This window comes from Mirounga angustirostris, unplaced genomic scaffold, assembly GCF_029215605.1.
Source record: "Mirounga angustirostris isolate CCGP_5_RB_7025 unplaced genomic scaffold, mMirAng1.0.hap1 SCAF_6, whole genome shotgun sequence".
Lineage (NCBI taxonomy): Eukaryota > Metazoa > Chordata > Mammalia > Carnivora > Phocidae > Mirounga > Mirounga angustirostris.
The window spans coordinates 3,582,169-3,605,134 of NW_026991714.1; the positions used below are offsets into that span (position 1 = coordinate 3,582,169).

The following is a 22,966-nucleotide window of genomic DNA, read 5'->3' on the forward strand; positions in this document are numbered from 1 at the left end:
TTTTTACACAGAATCTTATTTATTCAAGACTCCTTGAGTCTTGAATACTCATCAACTCCTATTGACCTCCTACTCTCATTAACTAATGTGACTCCAGAATTCTTTATTTTGGATCTCTCTCCTGAGCCCCACATTTTCTTCAGAACCCTCCCACTTAGAGGTCTCACCTTGACCCAAATGTGCCATCTCCACCTGTTACAGGCTGAATTCTGTCCTCCCAAAGTTCACATGTTGAAGTTCTAACCCCTGGTACCTCAGAATGTGACTCTTATTTGGAGAAAGGGTCTTTAAGGAGATAATTAAATCAAAATGAGGACACGAGGGTGGACCCTAATCTGATATGACTAGTGAACATCTAAGGAGAGGAAATGTGGACACAGATAGTTTCAGAGGGAGGACCATAGGAAGACTCAGGGAGAAGGCAGTCATACTAACCACAGAGAAAAGCCTCAGAAGAAAGCAACTCTGCCCAAATGTGGAACTCAGACTTCTAGCTTCCAGAATTGTAAGAAAATAAATTCCTGTTGTTTAAGGCACTCAGTCTGTGATACTTGGTCACTGCAGCCCCAGCAGGCTCTCATACCATCCTCACCCACAGCCACACCACCAGAGTCCCTTGCTAAATTTCTTAATTTTGTTCATCTAGGTACCAACATTACTCATTTTATATCCATTGTGCCCTCATTTCTCAAACCCAATTAAACATCAAGTTCTGCTTAACTTATTTTTTTCTTGTTCTATCATCAATATCTTTTATTCCCATTGCCTTTACCTGAACTTGATGCCTACTCATAACACTTACACTATTATAACAGGTTTCCAGAGGTCTTACTTCTCCATATAAGCTTCCATTCCCTCAAAGTTTGTCTTGCTAGAACATCAGTTTATGTATGTGACCTCCTTCCATGCTCTACTTGAGTTTCACATTCTCACCATTCTCTTCTTCTGAGATGTCTCTGCTTTAAAAAGGTAGTAAATTCAAGTCCTCTAGGATGACACTTTCCTAATCACTGGAATAGAAAGTCATAAACTCCTTTTGTTTGTCATTCATTAGTGTCTTGCTTTGTGTATTTATTAGAAAGGGCACTTTATTATAGTTTCTTACTTATATTAGCTATGGATGTATGTGTTCACTGATTATGTAATTAAGCCCATCAAATTCCTCCATCTGCTACATCATCTTCCTTTAAGACTGTACAGAAATTTTCTTTTTGTTATTTATACAAAAAACCCACCTTATCTCCTGTTGCTATGGCAAATTTTTAATCACCAATCCAGTTTAATAAACCTGTAATTATTCCAAACATGTCAGTTTCATTTTCTGGTCTCCAAACATCCTTAAAGGAAATCTCTCTTACCTGAAATATCCTCATCTTCCTTCAAAACTCTGCCTTTTTTTTTAACCTTGCTGAATTGTACATGTGTCTTTTCTAGTTTCAGCAAGCTAATCCCACATGTCTCGAATCGCTCTTTCTATTCCTTGTGATCTATCTGTATCTATTATCTCTCTCTCTATCATCTATATCCATCTATCTACCTATCAGCTACCATCTATCAGTCATCTATATCAATCTATGTCTATTTACCTATTATCTCTCTCTCTGTATATATATACTTATCGATCATCTATCATCTCTATCTATCATCTATCTATTCCTTTAAAAATATTTTTTTTCCTTTTACATATCTGATCTTTCCCATAAGTCTTGATGTCCCTAGTGGTAGTCACCACATCTTCTAACTATGGCCCTCAGGGCAGGGTTCTACAAATTGAACCAAGCTACTAGTTCAAGAAGGTGCTTCTGAGCAGACCTGGACCTAATTCCCTAATCTCCTGAAGAGATGTGGTCAAGTCAAAAAAAAGGATAAGGAAATCTAAACCTGAAAGAAAAACCATTAGACTTTCCCAACTGAACCCTCCTCTATCTTCATCCAAAACCTAGTAATCTTAGGTCTAGTGCAAATGTTAATGATATTTATGCCAAACAGCTAACCGGGAATCTCACTTGATTCCTGAAACATTGATTTATGAAACATTTAAGAAATCAATCACAATGTTCATTTGTGGTTTTAAAGTAATCAAATCACTTAAGCCTTGGCCCCATTTCCTGGGAAATTTTAATATTTAAAATTTTTATGCTTTGTACTAACTTGCCCTATAAAATTTTTTTCCTAATTCCTCCTTGCTCAAAATCTTCTCAACAGTTAGTTATTCACAGTATCTGCATGCACCCTAGGGTTATCTGTTCTTATGCAGGTGGATTGTTCCTTCTCTAGATATCTCCAATTCCCCAAAATTAGTTAATTCACTGACCTTGCTGCTATTGGCTTCCAAAGTTGGACAAACATAGATGAAGACTCTCTCTTTCCCTGCCCTGATGTGGCCAACCATCAACTTCCTTCACTCTTCTGCTATGTTCCTACCCTGAGTCCTCCATCTGTACTGTATCTCCTTTACCAGGCAGTGATTTGTAGATATGATGCTCCCTGTAGAGCTCTCTCCCTCCCTCCCATATGCATGTATGTGTGTAGCTTTTTCTGAGTGTAACTAGAATGGGAAGATAGACTCTCTTGGGAATTTTACATAGACTAATTAAGATAAGAAAACAATCATTCCCGTAATGGCTTCAATTAGGAAAAACAGTTCAGCCTGGCAGTTAGGAGAACCCCAGTTCTGGGGAACTTCAATCCCAGACAAATGAGATAGCCTGGGAGCCTGAGGCATTGGAATAAATGTATTTTTATAAGCTTCCTTTTTCTGTGGTACTTCTGGTTCGATTGGCTTTTAATTGAATCAAAATGCTGAAAATCCAAGACTCAGATTTGAAGGAAGCTGATACAGCAGAGGGGGGAAATTGGTGGAACAATGAAAAGTGAGATCTGAACTTACACCCTGATTACTTATTTCCAGGCCAGTAAGCCAAATTTAGGAAAACGTAACCTTGCCTTTAAGCCATAAGATATTCCATTCTCTCTGTGAATTTCTCCTTCCCCATGTTGTGGAATAAGCTCTTCTTTAAAAAGTTCTAGTTTTGTTACTGAAAACAACAATTAGAAACCCAAATCTGAATTTTAGGAAATTACTTTTTTTTCCCTTTTAGTATATTTTACATGGGAATTGGCAGCTAAAAACATATTTTCCTAAAAATTGCATGTTCATATTAGAAAGTTCAATGCTAACATTGATGCTAACCTTGTACTTCAAAAGATGACTGCTTATTGATTCTTACTTTATAATTAAACGATAATTCATACTTGTATCAGTTAGGAATGTTCTTTGCTTATTTGATCCCAAATTGACAAGTCATTCTCTTGGACTTTTCCTTATGGTTGCAAAGTAAATCTCTAAGTACCAGGTATCATTTGCATACTCAGGGCAGAAAACTGTGTGACTGAGAGTCCATCAACAAAAGCTCTCCCAGAAATCCTAGCAAATTGTTGCCCATATCTCGATGGTGAGACCCCCTTAACAAGGTGGGCAAAGAATAATAGGTTTAGCGATGGGTCTTGGGTTAGACAACTGAGCCAACAGTATTGGCTATATCCCTTCTCACTTTAAAATATTACTCTGAAAATTAATCTGGAATTTGAAATCCTACATAATTTTAAGCATTGTACTTATGAGACTCCGTGAAAGATACTGATTATTACATAGAAACACATTTACTTGGAAACCCACAATGACATTTAATTCTGTATCATCAATTCCAAACTCAGATAATGGTTGCCTTCAAGTAGTATATGACGTCATGTCTAAGAAACTTATATAGTTCCAGTCATTTTAGATTTGTTGAAAAAACCACTATTTCATAAATTATGTGAAATTGTAATATGAAAGTATATGAAATTTTATAAAACAAAGGGCTCAATGGAAAAACTGTCAACACATAATAATTAAGAGTTAAAGAGAGCAACAGAAAAGAGCTGCTCTGGTTATTAAATATTAATAAATTATTAAATTATTCCAGTGATTCTCAAATAAATGTATTTCTGCATTTATTTTGCTTTGTTTTGTCTGCTTAGGCTGGCAAAGAATACAATGAGTAATATACATTGCATGCGGTAATGTGTTGAAATATAAGCCCTCAGTGTTGCTGGCTGTATAAATTTTTACAATATTTAGAATGGTGATTTGGCATTATCTATTTCATTTTTAAATCCTGAATACTATTGAATATTGCAGCTATATTTCCAGGAAGTAATCTTACAACAATATTGCAATGTGCACACTTATATGTGGTTTTATACTGTGACCCTGTCTATGACTACAAGTGATTGAAATAAACTCAAATTTGCAGCAGTCGGGATTAAGTGAGTAACAGAAGGGATGACCATAATACAAAATATTATGCTGCAGTTATTTTATGTGGAAATCATAGATCTCTGTGCTGTGACTTGGAGAGACATAAACAAATGTATTGTTAACTCGGAAAATGTAACACTAATGGCTGTGATCTGTTTTGTTGAAAAAAAAATAAAGAAATACATCTAAATGTGGATTTATGTTTATTTATTTTCCTTTATATTCATTCTTCCTCCTATTTTTTCCATATACATCTATTTTGATTTATTTAAATTTAATTCTAAGATATCTTCTGTATGTATGTTTTCTTGGAAAACATGCATTTTTATTTTATCTACATGTACTTCCTGTTTACACCAATTGTATTGAATTGATTTCATTGCATTGCTGTTTTTTTTCAGTCAGCATTATTTTTTAGTTACTTATGTTTCTCTGTGTTCATTAAGTTTATAGTATCTAACACCTATATGATCCTCCAAAGTATTCATTCATCATATTTTAAGTATCTCTTTTTCCCATAATAGGTCACAGATTGCTTCCAACTTCCCAACACCCAAACAACATCTTCACACATGTGGATTTATTAACATGTGTGGAATGCCTTTGGGACATATTCCTAGGAGCAGGATTACTAGAGAGGATACACTTCAGTTTAAGTTCTACCAATTTTTTTCTGAAGAATGGCTACACCAGTTTACATTCACAGCTCGGTATGTATGTTTCTTTGTCTCTACACCCCCTCCAACACTGAGCCTTAATAAAGAGTTTAAGCATCTCTTTATGTAATTATGGAGCCTTACAATATGAGCCTTATCTTCTTTTAAATTACTTCTCTAGAACAGTTGCTGATTTTCTTCTAAGCTTTTTTTCTATTTTCTTTTTTTTGGGGGGAACTCTTTTTCTTTAAGTATAATGATTTTTCTCACCCAGAATAAATGAAATAAATATGCAATAAGGAATGGCATTATGGCTTCAGACAAAGACACACCAATTTACCTAACAGAGAGGTTTCTAATTAGAGACTATCATAGAGAATTCTTACGAATTTTGTGCTGTGTTTGGACTAACACAAAGCAAATTGCTTATGTACATACAGCAAGCAATAAGAATAAAAAAGGAGATTCTCTACAATGCTTCAATATGTTGTGCATTATTTCTTATTTTCACATGGTTTGAAGAGCTTTTGTATTGAAATTTTATTTATTGAAATTTTTTGAAACTGTATTGAAAAACCTTAAAAGATTTTTAATGCTATGACTTTATTTTCAAGCACTGATCAAGTGCAAGATGACTATAAGCCACAAAAATGATGAAGACAATGTATAGAAAAGAGAATGTAACTTCCAAAGAATGACTCTCTTAAATCTCTTTACCCACATCCTGTCTTCACAGGTTCAGGTCTTTAGCACTTGCTCTGTTTCTAAACGATCAAAAATCCCTTTCATGTGTAAAATTTCTTTAGTGTACACACACACACACACACACACACATGCATTCACACACACACACAGCCAGGCAGCATGGTTAAGTAACTACACATCTGATGCAAGAAATCTTTCTGAAAATGATAGAATTATTTAAAAAACTAATTAGCAATACAATCTAAAATACTTAAAACCAAAAGAAGATCTTAAGATTCAGATAATAAGGGGGCGGAGCAAGATGACGGAGGAGTAGGAGACCTAGATTTCGTCTGGTCTCAGGAATTCAGCTGGGTAGGGATCAAACCATTCTGAACACCTACAAACTCAACAGGAGATTGAAGAAAAGAATAGCAACAACTCTCTGAACAGAAAAGCGACCACTTTCTAGGACGTGCAGAGAAGTGAAACAGAGGCGATATTCGGGAGGATAGACGGCGGGGGAGGGGCCTCCGGCTGCCACTTCTGGCAAGTGATAGAACCGCGGAGCACACAATCGGAACTTTTAAAAGTCTGCTCCGCCGAGGGACGTCACTCTGGTGGCTACGCGGGGGGTGGAACCCTCCGGGACAGTGTGGTCTCAGGGCCCTCGGGGTCACAGAAAGACCGGGGGTGCCTGAGGGCGGCAGAGCTCCCAGGTATCGGAGCCGGGAAGCCGGCTGCAGAGGCGGAGCCCAGACGCGGGCTCTCAGCTCGGGGTGGCCATAAACCGTGATCCGCGGCACCGTCGGGCCCCTGCGCCTCCAGCAGGGACCCCACAAGCGGCAGATCCGGGGAGACTCACCTTCTTCCCCGGGAGGAGCCGCGCAGGAGCGCACTGCGGGGATCTGCTGGGTTTGGAGACTCCACCCGGGGTCGGGGGCCAGAGATAGAAACGCGCGGTCACAGGCCGGGCGAGCACGGGGTGCGGCCGGAGACCGGGGAGACGGGAGTGACTGACGGCTTTTCTCTGGGGGCTCCCTGAGGAGCGGGCCCCGAGTTCTCGGCTCCCCGGGGGCGGAGATTGGGAGGCCGCCATTTTCACTCTCCGCCTCCAACGCTGTACGGAAAGCTCACAGGGAACAAAAGCCCCGGAGAGCAAACCCGGGCAGATGACTCAGCCGGGAGGGGGCAAGGGCGGGCAATTCCGCCTCCGGCAGAGACATTTGGAAACCACGGCAACAGGCCCCTCCCCAGAAGATCAGCGAGAACAGCCGGCCAAGACCAAGTTTACCGATCAATGAGAACGGCAGAACTCCAGCGCTAGGGGACTACTGCACATAGAATTCACGGCTTTTTTACCATGATTCTTTAGTCTTTTAAAGTTAATTTTTTTTAACTTCTTTTTTTAATTTTTCTTTTTCCCTTTTTCAGCCAACATCTTATCAATCCTTTTTTTAAAAAATATTTTTGCTTTTCATTTTTAGAGTCATATTCTATCCCTTCATAGTAGTTACCCTGATTTTTGACATATATATATGTTCTTCTCTCTTTAAAATTTTGAGATACAGTTTCTTCTAACAGATCAAAATATACCCTAAATCTCTAGTGTATGGCTTTGTTCTAGTCTCCTGCCTGATCACATTCTCTCCCTTTTTTTTTCTTTTTTTTTTAAATCTTCTTCTTTCTTTTCTCAAACAACTTCTTCTCAATTCCTTTTATAACATTTTTTATAATTTTCATCTTTACAGTCATATTCCATCCCTTCATCATATCAACCCTTATTTTTGTACATATATAAGTTTTTCTTCCTTTAAAATTTTGGGAGGCACTTTCTTCTAACAGACCAAAATACACCCAAAATCTAGTGTGTGGCACTGATCTATGCACCAGCCTGATCATATTTGATCATATTCTGTTTTGTTTTTTTTTGCTTTATTCTGTTTTTGTTTGTTTTTATCTTTTTCTTTTTCTTTTTTTTTCTTTTTCTTTTTCCTTTCTTTCCCTTTCTTTCCCCCAGCTTCAGGTCTTTTCTGATTTGTTTAGAGTATATTTTCTGGGGACGTTGTTACCCTGTTACCATTTTGTTCTCTCATTCACCTATTCTCCTCTGGACAAAATGACAAGATGGAAAAAATCACCTCAACAAAAAGAACAAGAGGTAGTACCAACTGCCAGGGACTTACTCAATACGGACATTAGTACGATGTCAGATCTAGAGTTCAGAATCATGACTTTAAAGATACTAGCTGGGCTTGAAAAAAGCATGGAAGTTATTAGAGAAACCCTTTCTGGAGAAATAAAATAACTAAAATCTAACCAAGTCGAAATCAAAAAGGCTATTAATGAGGTGCAATCAAAAATGGGGGCACTAACTGCTAGGATAAATGAGGCAGAAGAGAGAATCAGTGATAGAGAAGACCAAATGATGAAAAATAAAGAAGCTGAGAAGAGGAGAGATAAACAACTACTGGATCACAAGGGCAGAATTTGAGAGATAAGCAATACCATAAGACGAAACAACATTAGAATAATTGGGATCCCAAAAGAAGAAGAAAGAGAAAGAGGGGCAGAAGGTATATTGGAACAAATTATAGCAGAGAACTTCCCTAATTTGGGGAAGAAAACAGGCATCAAAATCCAGGAGGCACAGAGAACCCCTCTCAAAATAAAAAAAAAATCCAACATCTAATAGTAAAACTTACGAGTCTCAGAGACAAAGAGAAAATCCTGAAAGCAGCTCGGGAGAAGAGATAAGTAACCTACAATGGTAGAAACATTAGATTGGCAACAGACCTATCCACAGAGACCTGGCAGGCCAGAAAGACTGGCATGATGTATTCAGCACACTAAACAAGAAAAATATGCAGCCAAGAATACTATATCCAGCTAGGCTGTCATTGAAAATAGAAGGGGAGATAAAAATCTTCCAGGACAAACAAAAACTAAAGGAATTTGCAAACATGAAACCAGCCCTACAAGAAATCTTGAAAGGGGTCCTCTAAGCAAAGAGAGAGCCTAAAAACAACATAGACCAGAAAGGAACACAGACAGTATACAGTAACAGTCACCTTACAGGCAATATAATGGCACTAAATTCATATCTTTCAATAGTTACCCTGAATGTAAATGGGCTGAAAGCCCCAATCAAAAGACACAGGCTATCAGATTGGATAAAAAAACAAGACCCATCAATATGCTGTCTGCAAGAGACTCATTTTAGACCCAAAGACACCTCCAGATTGAAAGTGAGGGGGAAGAAAACCATCTATCATGCTAATGGACATCAAAAGAGAGCTGAGGTGGCAATCCTTATATCAGACAAATTAGATTTTAAACCAAAGACTGTAATAAGAGATGAGGAAGGATACTATATCCTACTTAAAGGGTCTATCCAACAAGAAGATCTAACAATTGTAAATATCTATGCCCTAACATGGGAGCGGCCAATTATATAAGGCAATTAATAACAAAAGCAAAGAAACACATTGACAACAATACAATAGTAGTGGGGGACTTTAACACCCCCCTCACTGAAATGGACAGATCATCTAAGCAAAAGATCAACAAGGAAATAAAGACTTTAAATGACACACTGGACCAAATGGACTTCACAGACCTATTCAGAACATTCCATCCCAAAGCAATGGAATACACATTCTTCTCTAGTGCCCATGGAACATTCTCCAGAATAGATCACATCCTAGGTCACAAATCAGGTCTCAACTGGTACCAAAAGATTGGGATCATTCCCTGCCTATTTTCAGACCACAATGCTTTGAAACTAGAACTCAATCACAAGAGGAAAGTCAGAAAAAACTCAAATACATGGAGGCTAAAGAGCATCATACTAAAGAATGAATGGGTCAACCAGGAAATTAAAGAAGAATTTAAAAAATTCATGGAAACCAATGAAATTGAAAACACAACTGTTCAAAATCTTTGGGATGCAGCAAAGGCAGTCCTAAGAGAAACTATATAGCAATACAAGCCTTTCTCAAGAAACAAGAAAGGTCTCAAATACACAACCTAACCCTACACCTAAAGGAGCTAGAGAAAGAACAGCAAATAAAGCCTAAACCCAGCAGGAGAAGGGAAATAATAAAGATCAGAGCAGAAATCAATGAAATAGAAACCAAAAGAACAGTAGAACAGATCAATGAAACTAAGAGCTGGTTCTTTGAAAGAATTAACAAGATTGATAAGCCCCTGGCCAGATCTATCAAAAAGAAAAGAGAAATGACCCAAATCAACAAAATCATGACTGAAAGAGGAGAGATCACACACAACCAACACCAAAGAAATACAAACAATTATAAGAACATATTATGAGCAACTCTATGCCAGCAAATTCGATAACCTGGAAGAAATGGATGCATTCCTAGAGATATATCAACTACCAAAACTGAACCAGGAAGAAATAGAAAACCTGAACAGACCTATAACCACTAAGGAGATTGAAGCAGTCATCAAAAATCTCCCAACAAACAAAAGCCCAGAGCCAGATGACTTCCCAGGGGAATTCTACCAAACATTTCAAGAAGAATTAATACCTATTCTTCAGAAACTGTTCCAAAAAATAGAAATGGAAGGAAAACTTCCAAACTCATTTTATGAGGCCACCATTACCTTGATCCCCAAACCAGACAAAGACCCCATCAAAAACGAGACTTACAGACCAATATTTTGATGAACATGGATGCAAAAATTCTCACCAAAATACTGGCCAATAGGATCCAACAGTATATTAAAAGGATTATTCACCACGACCAAGTGGGATTTATCCCTGGGCTGCAAGGTTGGTTCAACATCTGCAAATCAATCAACGTGATACAATACATTAACAAAAGAAAGAACAAGAATCATATAATCCTCTCAATAGATGCAGAAAAAGTATTTGACAAAGTACAGCATCCTTTCTTGATCAAAACTCTTCAGAGTATAGGGAGAGAGGGTACCTACCTCAATATCATAAAAGCCATCTACGAAAAACCCACAGCGAATATCATTCTCAATGGGGAATAACTGAGAGCTTTCCCCCTAAGGTCAGGAACGTGGCAGGGATGCCCACTGTCACCACTGCTATTCAACATAGTATTAGAAGTCCTAGCCAAGCAATCAGACAATAAAAAGAAATAAAAGGCATCCGAATTGGCAAAGAAATAGTCAAACTCTCACTGTTTGCAGATGATATGATACTTTATGTGGAAAACCCAAAAGACTCCACCCCAAAACTGCTAGAACTCATACAGGAATTCAGTCAAGGGGCAGGATAGAAAATCAATGCACAGAAATCAGTGGCATTCCTATACACCAACACCAAGACAGAAGAAAGAGAAATTAAGGAGTTGATCCCATTTACAATTGCACCCCAAACCATAAGATACCTAGGAATAAATCTAACCAAAGAGGCAAAGGATCTGTACTCAGAAAACTATAAAATACTCATGAAAGAAATTGAGGAAGACATAAAGAAATGGAAAAACGTTCCATGCTCATGCATTGGAAGAACAAATATTGTGAAGATATCAATGCAACCTAGAGCAATCTACACATTCAACGCAATCCCCATCAAAATACCATCAACTTTTTCACAGAGCTGGAACAAACAATTGTAAAATTTGTATGGAACCAGAAAAGACCCCGAATAGCCAGAGGAATGTTGAAAAAGAAAAGCAAAGCTGGTGGCATCACAATTCTGGACTTCCAGCTCTATTACAAAGCTGTCATCATCAAGAGAGTATGGTACTGGCACAAAAACAGACACATAGATCAATGGAACAGAATAGAGAGCCCAGAAATGGACCCTCAACTCTATGGTCAACTAATCTTTGACAAATCAGGAAAAAAATGTCCAGTGAAAAAAAGACAGTCTCTTCAACAAATGGTGTTGTGAAAATTGGACAGCCACATGCAGAACAATGAAACTGGACCATTTCCTTACACCACACACAAAAATAGACTCCAAATGGTTGAAAGACCTCAATGTGAGACAGGAGTCCATCAAAATCCTAAAGGAGAATGCAGGCAGCAACCTCTTCGACCTCAGCTGTAGCAACTTCTTCCTAGAAACATCACCAAAGGCAAGGGAAGCAAGGGCAAAAATGAACTATTGGGACTTCATCAAGATAAAAAGCTTTTGCACAGCAAAAGAAACAGTCAACAAAACCAAAGACAACTGACAGAATGGGAGAAGATATTTGCAAATGACATAACAGATAAAGGGCTAGTATCCAAAATCTATAAAGAACTTATCAAACTGAACACCCAAAGAACAAAGAATCCAATCAAGAAATGGGCAGAAGACATGAACAGACATTTTTCCAAAGAAGACATCCAAATGGCCAACAGACACATGAAAAAGTGCTCAATATCGCTCGGCATCAGGGAAATCCAAATCAAAACCTCAATGAGATACCACCTCACGCCAGTCAGAATGGCTAAAATTAACAAGTCAGGAAGCGACAGATGTTGGTGGGGATGCGGAGAAAGGGGAACCCTCCTACACTGTTGGTGGGAGTGCAAGCTGGTGCAACCACTCTGGAAAACAGAATGGAGGTTCCTCAAAAAGTTGAAAATAGAGCTACCATACAATCCAGCAGTTGCACTACTGGGCATTTACCCCAAAGATACACATGTAGGGATCCGAAGGGGTACGTGCACCCCGATGTTTATAGCAGCAATGTCCACAATAGGCAAACTGTGGATAGAGCCAAGATGTCCATCAACAGATGAATTGATAAAGAAGATGTGGGATATATATGCAATGGAATATTATGCAGCCATCAAAAGGAATGAGATCTTGCCATTTGCAATGACGTGGATGGAACTGGAGGGTGTTATGCTGAGCGAAATAAGTCAAACAGAGAAAGACATGTATCATATGACCTCAGTGATATGAGGAATTCTTAATCTCAGGAAACAAACTGAGGGTTGCTGGAATGGGGGGTGGGGTGGGAGAGATGGGGTGGCTGGGTGATAGACATTGGGGAGGGTATGTGCTATGGTGAGCACTGTGAATTGTGCAAGACTGTTGAATCACAGATCTGTACCTCTTAAACAAATAATGCAATGTATGTTAAGAAAAAATTTAAAAAAAGAAGAAGAAGAAGATAGCAGGAGGGGAAGAGTGAAGGGGGGGAATCGGAGGGAGAGATGAACCATGAGAGACGATGGACTCTGAAAAACAAACTGAGGGTTCTAGAGGGGAGGGGGCTGAGAGGATGGGTTAGCCTGGTGATGGGTATGAAGAGGGCACGTTCTGCATGGAGCACTGGGTGATATGCACAAACAATGAATCATAGAACACTACATCAAAAACTAATGATGTAATGTATGGTGATTAACATAACAATAAAAAATTTTTTAAAAAAGCAAGATTCAGATAATAAGCACAGTTATTAAATTTCTGCCATCCCAGGCTGGTACAATGTCAGACAAAGCCCATACACAGCAGATATTAAAACAATAATCATTTAGCCTCATACTCATGAGTCTGTTCATCAGCTACAACAAGATGAGTTACGCTGGACTCCTGACTCAAGGCTCTGGTTCTGGACTCCAGATGCCAGGTTTCAGGCAGGTTGGGTTCAGGTCAGCTCCACATGTCTCTCATTCTCTGAATCAGGGACTCTCAGGCACATGGCCTCATGGGTCCAATGATGCAAGGGAAGCAGCTACTGGGAGGAAACCCAACTACAAGGGCACAGATTTGATCTCGGGAACGTCCATGGACATCCCAATTGTCAAATAATGAAAAATGCTGATCCAAAGTTGTGGGGCAGGGAAGTATACACTACCCACCATGAATCCATTCATTGAAAATTTGTGGAGTTATAATTCTGTTGTAGGGATGTGAAGAACCAGGACTAATAACTCAATTTACCACTGAAATTTATCACTCTATTATAGTCCTACTGCAGTTTCAACTTGTCAGTGATAGAACTGACAGCTCCACAGAATAACAAGACTTCTTATTTAATCATATCAGTTGCTATTAAAGTTATGTTGAAAGTGCCACATTCATGCATTACTAGTGCAACCTTTGCAAAAACAATACCTTTACCAATAGCTATAAACATATTTGCACATCTTACTTTAATAAGTCAGTTTCTTGAAATTCATCTTGAAACAAGTTTTTGAAAATGGCAAGAAGTTTATGCAAAAAATGATAATTGCCATATTTATAAGAATGGTTATAGGAAACAGTATAGAGGTTCAAAAGAGAGAAATAATTTGTATATCCAATCAGTGAAATATTTTGCCATATTTAAACTGAATTGGTATAAGTACTTTGTAGAAACATGAATAAATTTTAGCATAGAATTTTGAGTTCTAAAATATTTATTACCAAGTCACATAGTTTTATATTAAAACTACTACACAAATTATATATCTTAGCACTGATATGGTAGGAAAAACAGACAAGTTATTAGATTAATTAAATCATCAGTAAATGTCATTGACTATAAATGTAAATATATGCATTTATTATGTTTTAATACTCTCACACTGATCCTACATAAGATGGTAAGTTCTCATGGGTAGGGACCTGATCTACTCAACTTCTCTTTATAGTAATTAACATAATACTAAATACAGTCTGTGATGCCTGGGTTCATGACAGCATCACATGCAAAGCACACCAGTACATAGATCTCAAAATACCAACAAGGCTGACTAGAAAGAAAACAAAGATAGGGGATCAAGTCTATGGTCTGGGTGCCAGGAACTTTGCTTCTGCTTAATGTCCAATAACTCCCTAAAAGAACTTGGACAAGTCACCTTAGTGTCATGGGGAGTGACGGGTTCTATCAGGTAACTGGGAGCTTTGTAAAGAGATTGTATCAAAAAAGGCAATACCTGTGAGTATTATTAATATTTATACAATTAATCATTTTAAAATAAAAGAATAAATTAAAATCAAACAAACATGGGGTGTCCTGAGTGGCTCAGTCAGTTAAGCCTCTGATTCTTGGTTTCAGCTAGGGTCATGATCTTGGGGTGGTGAGATCAAGTCCGGCATGGGGCTCTGCGTTCAGCAGGAAGTCTGCTTCTCTCCCTCTCTCCCCACTCTGCTCCTCCCCCACTCTCTCTGTCTTTCTATAAATAAATAAATAAATAAATAAATAAATAAATAAATAAATATTAACATCTTTAAAATTAAACAAAATGGGAGATACAAGAAAGAAAACAGTCCACTGACCCTAAAAAACAAGGAGTGGAATTTGTCTGTTGGTCCTCAGAGAACTTCGTCAGTCTACTTACCAGCTCCTGGAGAAGAAATTTGGACTAATTGTGTAATTATTTTAAGTTCTAGAGTTTGTGGGGTCAGTATTTTGTGAAGAAGCTCCATTTGTATAGAGGACTCCTGTCTAAATCACCTACCAGATACATTAAATACCTTTTGAGGGCAAAGGATCTTCTTAATAGCATCTTTTATATCCTTATTTCCCAGGCTATATATTATGGGATTGAAAAAGGGAGCAAGGACAGAGAAGGTTAGAGCGATGGCAGCATCCCAAAATGGGGTATACGTGGCAGAGAATCTGAGATACATGAGGACCACACTGCCAAAAAATAGCAGGAAAACAGCAATGTGGGCAGCACAGGTGGAGAAGGCCTTTTTACGACCCTCCACTGAAGGAAAGCCCAGGATCACAATGACAATTCTGATGTAAGAAAGAAATAATCAGATCTGTTATCAGAATGGCCAGAGCATGAATCACATCTTGCACTAAGATCACAGAGGCATCCCTACAGGGTAAATGTAATAACGGTGTGAAATCACAGAAGATCTGGTGGATTTGGTTGGGGCCACAGAAAGGCAGGGTAGAAATCCACACAATCTCAGGTAGAAGGATGAGAAAACCAAAGACACAAGAGCCTGCAGAGAGCTGAGCGCATAGTTGGGGGGTCATGATGGTCGGGTAGCGGAGTGGGTTACAGTTGGTGAGGTACCTGTCCATGGCCATGACAGTCAGCAAGGCTCCTTCAGTGTTTCCAAGTGAATGGAAGAAGTACATCTGCAAGAGGCAGCCAATAAAAGAGATGGTCTTCTTCTCACTGATGAGGTTGGAGAGCATCTTAGGGATGGTGGCTGTGGTGTACCAGATCTCCAGGAAGGAGAAGATGCTGATGAAATTGTACATGGGATTGTAGAGATGGGTGTCCAGTCTCACAGCAAAGAAGATCAACAGGTTCTTAATCACAATAAAGTTGTAGATGAAAAGTAAAGGAAAAAAGTATAGGAAGCCACCATCCTGGAGCTGGGGGAAGCCAGTAAAGAGAAATTCAGTCACTGCAGATAGATTTGCACTCTCCATATCCCCAGAAGAGCTACCTGTGAGTGAGGGAGAGGTTATACCCAACTAACAGAGAAGGAAATCAATGCAGTGTAAACATAAATATTATTTTGGTTACCTGGTGTTTTGTGTTTTGACATTTCCCAGGTTCAAAATAGCCAGTGACTTGCCTGTATCTGTAATCTTTTTATTTGGGAGACAGTATTAATGATTAATAGCATAAGACCCAATCAAACATACTAAGCCTGAATTCTCATCCTGCTACCTGTTATTTGGATGATAATGGACCAGTTATGTAATCTCTCTGAGACTCAGCATCTTCTTCTATAGTTGAAAACATATTAGTCCGATCAGAGTTGTGAGTATTAAATGAATTAATGTCTCAAAGTCCCTGGCATTAATGCTCAATATCTGTTATCATTTCCTTCCTAGATCAGGTTTCTGAAAGAGTAATATTAACAACATCTTGTTCAGATTTGTTCTCTCTTCAACCATTTGCTGTGTGAAATGTTTCTTTACTGCCACTTACAGAAGCCATTCTGTCCTATGTGTCAGTGACATAATAACTGAAAAACAATGTAAAGTTTCCATTATTATATTATGACCATACTTTTGCACCAGAAATTCCTGATCACTGGGGCGCCTGGGTGGCTCAGTCGTTAAGCGTCTGCCTTCGGCTCAGGTCATCTTCCCAAGTCCTGGGATCGAGCCCCGCATCGGGCTCCCTGCTCAGCGGGAAGCCTGCTTCTCCCCCTCGCACTGCCCCTGCTTGTGTTCCCTCTCTCGCTCTCTCTCTCTGTCAAATAAATAAATAAAATCTTAAAAAAAAAAAAAAAAAAGAAATTCCTGATCACTGCTACTTGAAGATTTTCTCCCACGGCTCTCATGAAACTCCACTCCAGGTTTGCCCTGTTTTATATGGAAGCTTCCTCCCAGGTGTGTGTTATATCATTGTTTCCTTATTTTATGTGTTATGGACCCATCTTCTCTACCCATTTGGTACATGGCTATATATTGCAAGTTCCTGCAGTGGCCCCTAAAATCATGTCCTTTTGCACTGTCTGTTGATAAGCAACGCATAGTTATCAAACCTCTGTCTCCAGCACAGGTGTGTTTCCTGGACTTTAGACCCACAGATCCTGTATCCCCACCTGCCCCTCTCTCCTGCTCTGCTATGGCAGTTTTCAGAGCTCACCGCCATTTCCCTGGGATGGCTTTGTGAATATCAACCCTTGTCTTGGAAGGCCTTTGGACACACTCTTCTTCACTGGGATATTCCTGGGCTTCCTTCAGGTTTCAGCTCAGCCACTGCATCCTGTCAGAAGCCTCACGACTGTTGCTGTTCTCTCATCTCCTTTCTGACATTCACACATGCGTACATGTGCTCACACATATGCACACATGTGCATACATGCACACACACACACCCATACACACACATCTGAGCTTTCTCATCTATGTGTCCTCCACAGGGCCTCTACCATAAACCTTACCATTTTTCATTGTAATTCTTTCTGTTTAATTTCACTACATGGTGATCTTCGATCAGGGTGGGATCAGCTTTTTGTCTTTCATACCTCCTAGCATGTCGTAAGCACTTGAAAGTAGCTTCTTTTATAATGAATAGGTTTGAAGCAGACTACAAACATCATTAAAAGCAGAAAAATCCAGAAACAAGGCAGGTGGGAAGGAAAGTATAAGCATTCATATCTTAGACCATCATATGGTCTAAATAACTGGGTATAATTTCTGATTGAAAATATGCAGAACCCAGAGCTCCAAAGATAGAACTTTCTCAGAAGCCTTAGGACAGTGCCCAAATTCAAGCCTCCCCAAATCTTCACGGAGTCTTCAGGTTGTGTTTCATCCCAAGTATAGGAAATGGATGCTTTCTCCCCAGACTCCAGTGACCCTAAACTCACCTCTGCCAAATGGGTCTTTCCCTGGGTCTCTGCATTTCCAAATGTCCTTTCACCCTCTCTGGAAGGGTTGTTATAGACATCCTACAGAACACACGAGAGGGGAAATGAGCTCCACTGAGGCTTTATCTCCTGCTAATAAGTAGAAAGCAATCTTTTCTCTCATGGGGTCAATTATCAGAATACTTCTGCACTTTCTTCTCATTAGATCCCCAGGTCAAAGGGGAGTCAATGCTCCAAGGAAGACTCACAGATCCTGGTGACCATTGTTACCACCTTTTCCTTATTCTCATTATGATTTAACCAGTCTCCATCTTGGTATGGAATGGGAGGGTTCCATACAAAGAACAGCTTTGGTAGGACCCCATCCTTAAAAAAAACACAAGAAATAGGACAGTGTTGAAGGTGATTTGTTGGCATGTTAAGTATTGTGAATAAATTAGTGAAGAAAAAATAGAACAATTTCTGTGAAAACATGTCATTTGGAAAAATGAGCCAGTACTAAAGAAGACAGTGGAAGAATGTCCACTTTTTCCTCCCAACAACATACATGGGGCTCTCCTTCAAATTATTCCCATTGATTCTGATGAACTCTTTAAATTTCCTATTTTTCTTGACAAAATATATGAAAGATTGGTGTATAGTTCTTGTATACCATTTTATTTACAGTTTGTTGCAAATGTTGTAAAATACAACAAATACATATTAACTTTTTTTCTATTCATCATTAGAAGTTTCTTGATACAGTAGTATAACAATGGGCTCATGTCCTTCGTTGTGAATGTGATTAGTGAACGTGGCTCAAAGGTATGCAGTGTTAGGAAGAAGGAAGTTGGTGACATCTTAGAATACATCACAAAAACAAATTCATATTAATTACCATTGCATAAGATACATTTATTTTTAACCGCTGAAAATAATCAGGGAAGATCTTTTTCCTTCGTGTTTCTCTCTCAAGTGTAGTACTACTACAGAAATTTATTGCTAAAAAATATTTTATATGCTCCCCTGAATATACAATTTCATCTAGATGATCTATTTTCCCCCCATAGAAACTAATCTGTTTTTAGTATCAGCAACATTTGGCAACTTTACTTTTCAGATATAATCTGTGGTTCCTCTGTTCACTGTTTCCAGAAATAAAATTATTTCTATGACAAAATGCATAAATTAACAAGAAATGAGAGTGACTTAATTTGCTTTAGGAAAAAGAAATGCTTCATTAGTCTGAATTTGTCCTCATCCAGGTGTTAGGAAGTCTAGAGAGTGAAAGGGTTGAATGACAATAGTGCCCCCTTCTTAATAATGTGCCCTTGTTAGCAGACCTGCCTCCTCTGTCAGCATGAATCTTAAGAGTTGCCCCAGTGGAACTGAAGTGAGTTTCTTGTTGGCAGATGGGCACCAGTGGCAGCAATACAGAAGGACATATTTGCACAGTCTCTTTATTCTCTAATTCCAACAAGTTTGTTGCTTTCAGAAGCAAGAAAAAATTTCTTCTCTCCACTCTTGTTTTAAATGCACCACAAGAAAAGTATAAACAGTTGAACTATATCAAACCCTTTGTGACACTTGGAGAAATCAGTACACTTTTAGATTAACAGAATCATTTCTAAATCTTTTGGTTTGTTTTCCTTCGGTATGGGAAGTTATATAATACTTAACTGACAATAACGAGTGTTGGCATGTGGGAGCATATCTCAAATGCATTACACGTACTCCACCGTCTTTCTGTGGATTCTCCTGCTCCCCTGGTGCATTTGTCTTTCCAACACCTGCTGCTGCAGACTTAGGAATGCTGACACAACCATGTGAATTCTGGTTGCCCACAGAGCAGGAAAACACATTTTCTGGCAAGGGTACCATGAAGCCATGAGGTGCACGCCTTAGTCAAGTATAGATTTTGTTGGATAGTTTTTTGTTTCCTTATCTACTTTTGTTTGCTTTCTTTATTTTTGATGACTATGACTCATGTTCAAAATCACTGGGTACAGCGTGGGATGCTGTGTAGGACTGAAGTTTGTTCATTGTATCCAAAGCCTCCTCTCCTGTATCAGCAGCCCTTTAATTTTAATTGTTTCTGTGATAGGACTCAGAATTCTTATGGCAAATATGGGTGTAGACCAAGTCTATTAGAGGTAGTCACTAATGTGCACTTTTTCTCTGTTGATGGTGGCATCCTGAACTCAGACTTTTGAAGCAAACGTGTCCCAACTTTACTTGGCATGCCATTATTACGGTAGTAATAATTTAGTCTTACTAAATGTATATGCTTATTATTCTAATGGAGAGTGAATTACATAACTAAAAATAAAAGTATAATTTACTTCCTTAAGTATTATTTTTGCTTTTTATATGATATCTGCTTTCCGACAAACCTTATCAGGTAATCCATGATCTGTCATGAAATAGAAAACTTTCCCGAGATCTATCACCTGAAGCACATGGCCAGCTTCTGAAGGGGTAAGTGAGTTTTCTTTTAATTACAACTCTTCAGAAGAAAGCAAGCAAAGCCTTCAACCCCATGATAAAATTCTTGACCGTATATACATCAGGTGTTATAGCTATGACAGAGAGTACAAATGTGTTTTCCTAGATATAAGGGAAAGTAATCAGGAGAACAGACAGAAAGTTCAGTGTGACAAGAAATAGGTATAGAGTAGTTTCATTTTTTAATCTGTTAGAGAAACATTAAAACAGTCGAAGGGGACATGCAGCTCAAAATTAACCTCTAGATGTGTTCAACTCTTTCCAAAGATGGAAGAGTTTTCTAATTGCATTTTTCATGTCCTTGTTTCTCAGACTATAAATGATGGGATTGAAGAATGGGGGCAAGGATAGTAAACATCAGTGCAATAGCTGTGTCCAAAACTGGGGGATAGATGGCATTGAAATGCAAGTACATGAGGGACACAGTGCCAAAGAAAATCAGGAAGACAGTGAGATGGCCAACACAGGTAGAAAGGTCTTGTGCCAACCCTCAGCAGAGGGTATCCTCAAGATCACAGTGACAATTCTGATATAGAACAGGGCAATGATTAGGACGGTAGTGATGATGGCCACAGCATGGATCACATCTTCAACCAGAATCATGAACATGTCAATACAGGCCAGCCTCAGCATGAGGACCAGTTCACAGAAGTTCTGATGGATTTGGTTGGGCCCACAGAAGGGCAATGTGGAAATCATTACAATCTCAAGAAGCAGGATGAAGAAGCTGAAGACACAGAGAGCTGAGCACACAGCCACAGGGTCATGATCATTTGGTAGTAGAGAGGGTTGCAGATGGCAACGTACCTGTCAATGGCCATGGTGATCAACAAGATCCCCTCCAAATTTCCAAGTGAATGGAAGAAGTACATCTGCAAGAGGCAGCCAGTAATGGAGATGGTCTTCTTCTCACTGATGAGGTTGGAGAGCATCTTGGGAATGCTGGCTGTGGTGTAGAAGGAGAAGATGCTGATGAAATTGTACACGGGATTGTGGAGACATGCATCCAGCCTCACAGCAAATAAAATCAATATATTCCCAATGACAATAAAGGTGTAGATGAAGAGTAAGGGAAAGAAGAACAGGAGGCCACCATCCTGGAGCTGGGGGAAGCCAGTGAAGATAAATTCCATCACTGCTGACACGTTTGCACTCTCCATATGCTCAGCAGAGCTCCCTGTGAATGAAGGAGAGGGCACACACCAGCTCACAAGAAGGTGGAGAAGAAAGGATGGTGTACAGCTAAATAACTCAAATGAATAAAGAAATAATTTGAAGGTTTTATTTTTCCTAATGTCACACTCTTGTGCATATTGACTAGTATTTGACATGCTTTCTCACTCCTTCACAATCACAATCACAGAAACAGGTGTCTCTAAATGTTTTTAATGGTGCAATTAACCTGTAATATAACTATTTGCATTTGTAAGTTGCACACACTTACTGTATTGTGATTTAATAATTCAAAATATATGCATATATTATAATATTAAATTTTAGAAGTAAGGGGCACAAATAAAAAGAAACACACTAGAAGTTGTATTATTTTTTTCTTTCCATCCCATTGGACCATCTTGCACATTCCTCTTTGGAGATTTCTGTTCTAGGGGATTAGAAAGTAGGCCTGGAGTCTACCCTGAAACCCCAATTGAGCCTCTTACTATCTACGTGTCTTTGGGCAAATTACTTAATCTTTTAGGCTCAAGTATTCGTTTGCAAAAATGAGATTAAAAATAGTGCCTATCTAATAGGGAATCTGAAGATTAAGTAAATATCTGCACAGGACTTAATCATTGCCCAACAGGCAACTTCTTGAAAGGGTGGTAAAACCCAACTCCCTGCGCCTCTCATGTTCCTACAACACTGGTGTTTACTCTCTCCCCCACTTCTGCACTGAAGCTCTTCCCACCAAGCTTCGCGAAGCCCTGTCTGCCCATGCTACTGGAGACTCTGCTGTCCTCTGGCACTGGACACAATTCATCACTGTTACCCGAGGCTTTCCTCCTCCACTTCTGGGATTCCATCCCTAAGAGTAAGAGGCATGAATAAAAATAAACATAATAGGAGTTACAGTATATATTCCCAGTGGCTCTCAGAGGTGGTTCCGGCTTGGGCCTTTTCTTTTGTTCCAGTTAGTTGTATTCATTCTACCATCCTTACTCTTACTTCTCCTTGTCTCTCTCTTATTAACATGGCTGCTTTTCTTAAACTCTTCCCCAGGTGCTCATTTCCCTCAGGCTCTCTGCTCTCAATAGCTCTATTTGCTCATCCAGTCTGCTCTCGATAATTCTATTGCTCCTGTGCTGATCTCATCCACTTACAAGATCTCAACTATTACAACTTACAGATGTTTTTCCCCAGTGGGTTCATGAGCTCCAAACCCACACATCTGACCCAGAACTCGCTCCAGCTTCCCCTTCTAGCATCAATGCTGCTCCCCTAGAGTCTCCTCATGCACACTGCTTTGTGGGATCACCATAGGCTCCTGAGTCTACCATGTCTTCTGACTGTGGTGTAGCCACCACTCCTCACTCTGCCCCCTCTCCTGACACAAAAGCAATTATGTAATCCTGGTCAAAAGTCTGCATGTCAGAAACAGATCCTCTCCACTGC

The 22,966-nt window shown here is 39.1% G+C and overlaps 2 pseudogenes; both read right to left on the reverse strand.

Moving 5' to 3' along the window:
• Positions 1–15,022: 15,022 nt before the first annotated feature.
• LOC123845284 (olfactory receptor 6K3-like) lies at positions 15,023–15,983 on the reverse strand (annotated as a pseudogene).
• A 4,604-nt stretch (positions 15,984–20,587) lies between these two features.
• On the reverse strand, positions 20,588–21,558 carry LOC123845625 (olfactory receptor 6K3-like; annotated as a pseudogene).
• Between the last annotated feature and the right edge of the window lie 1,408 nt (positions 21,559–22,966).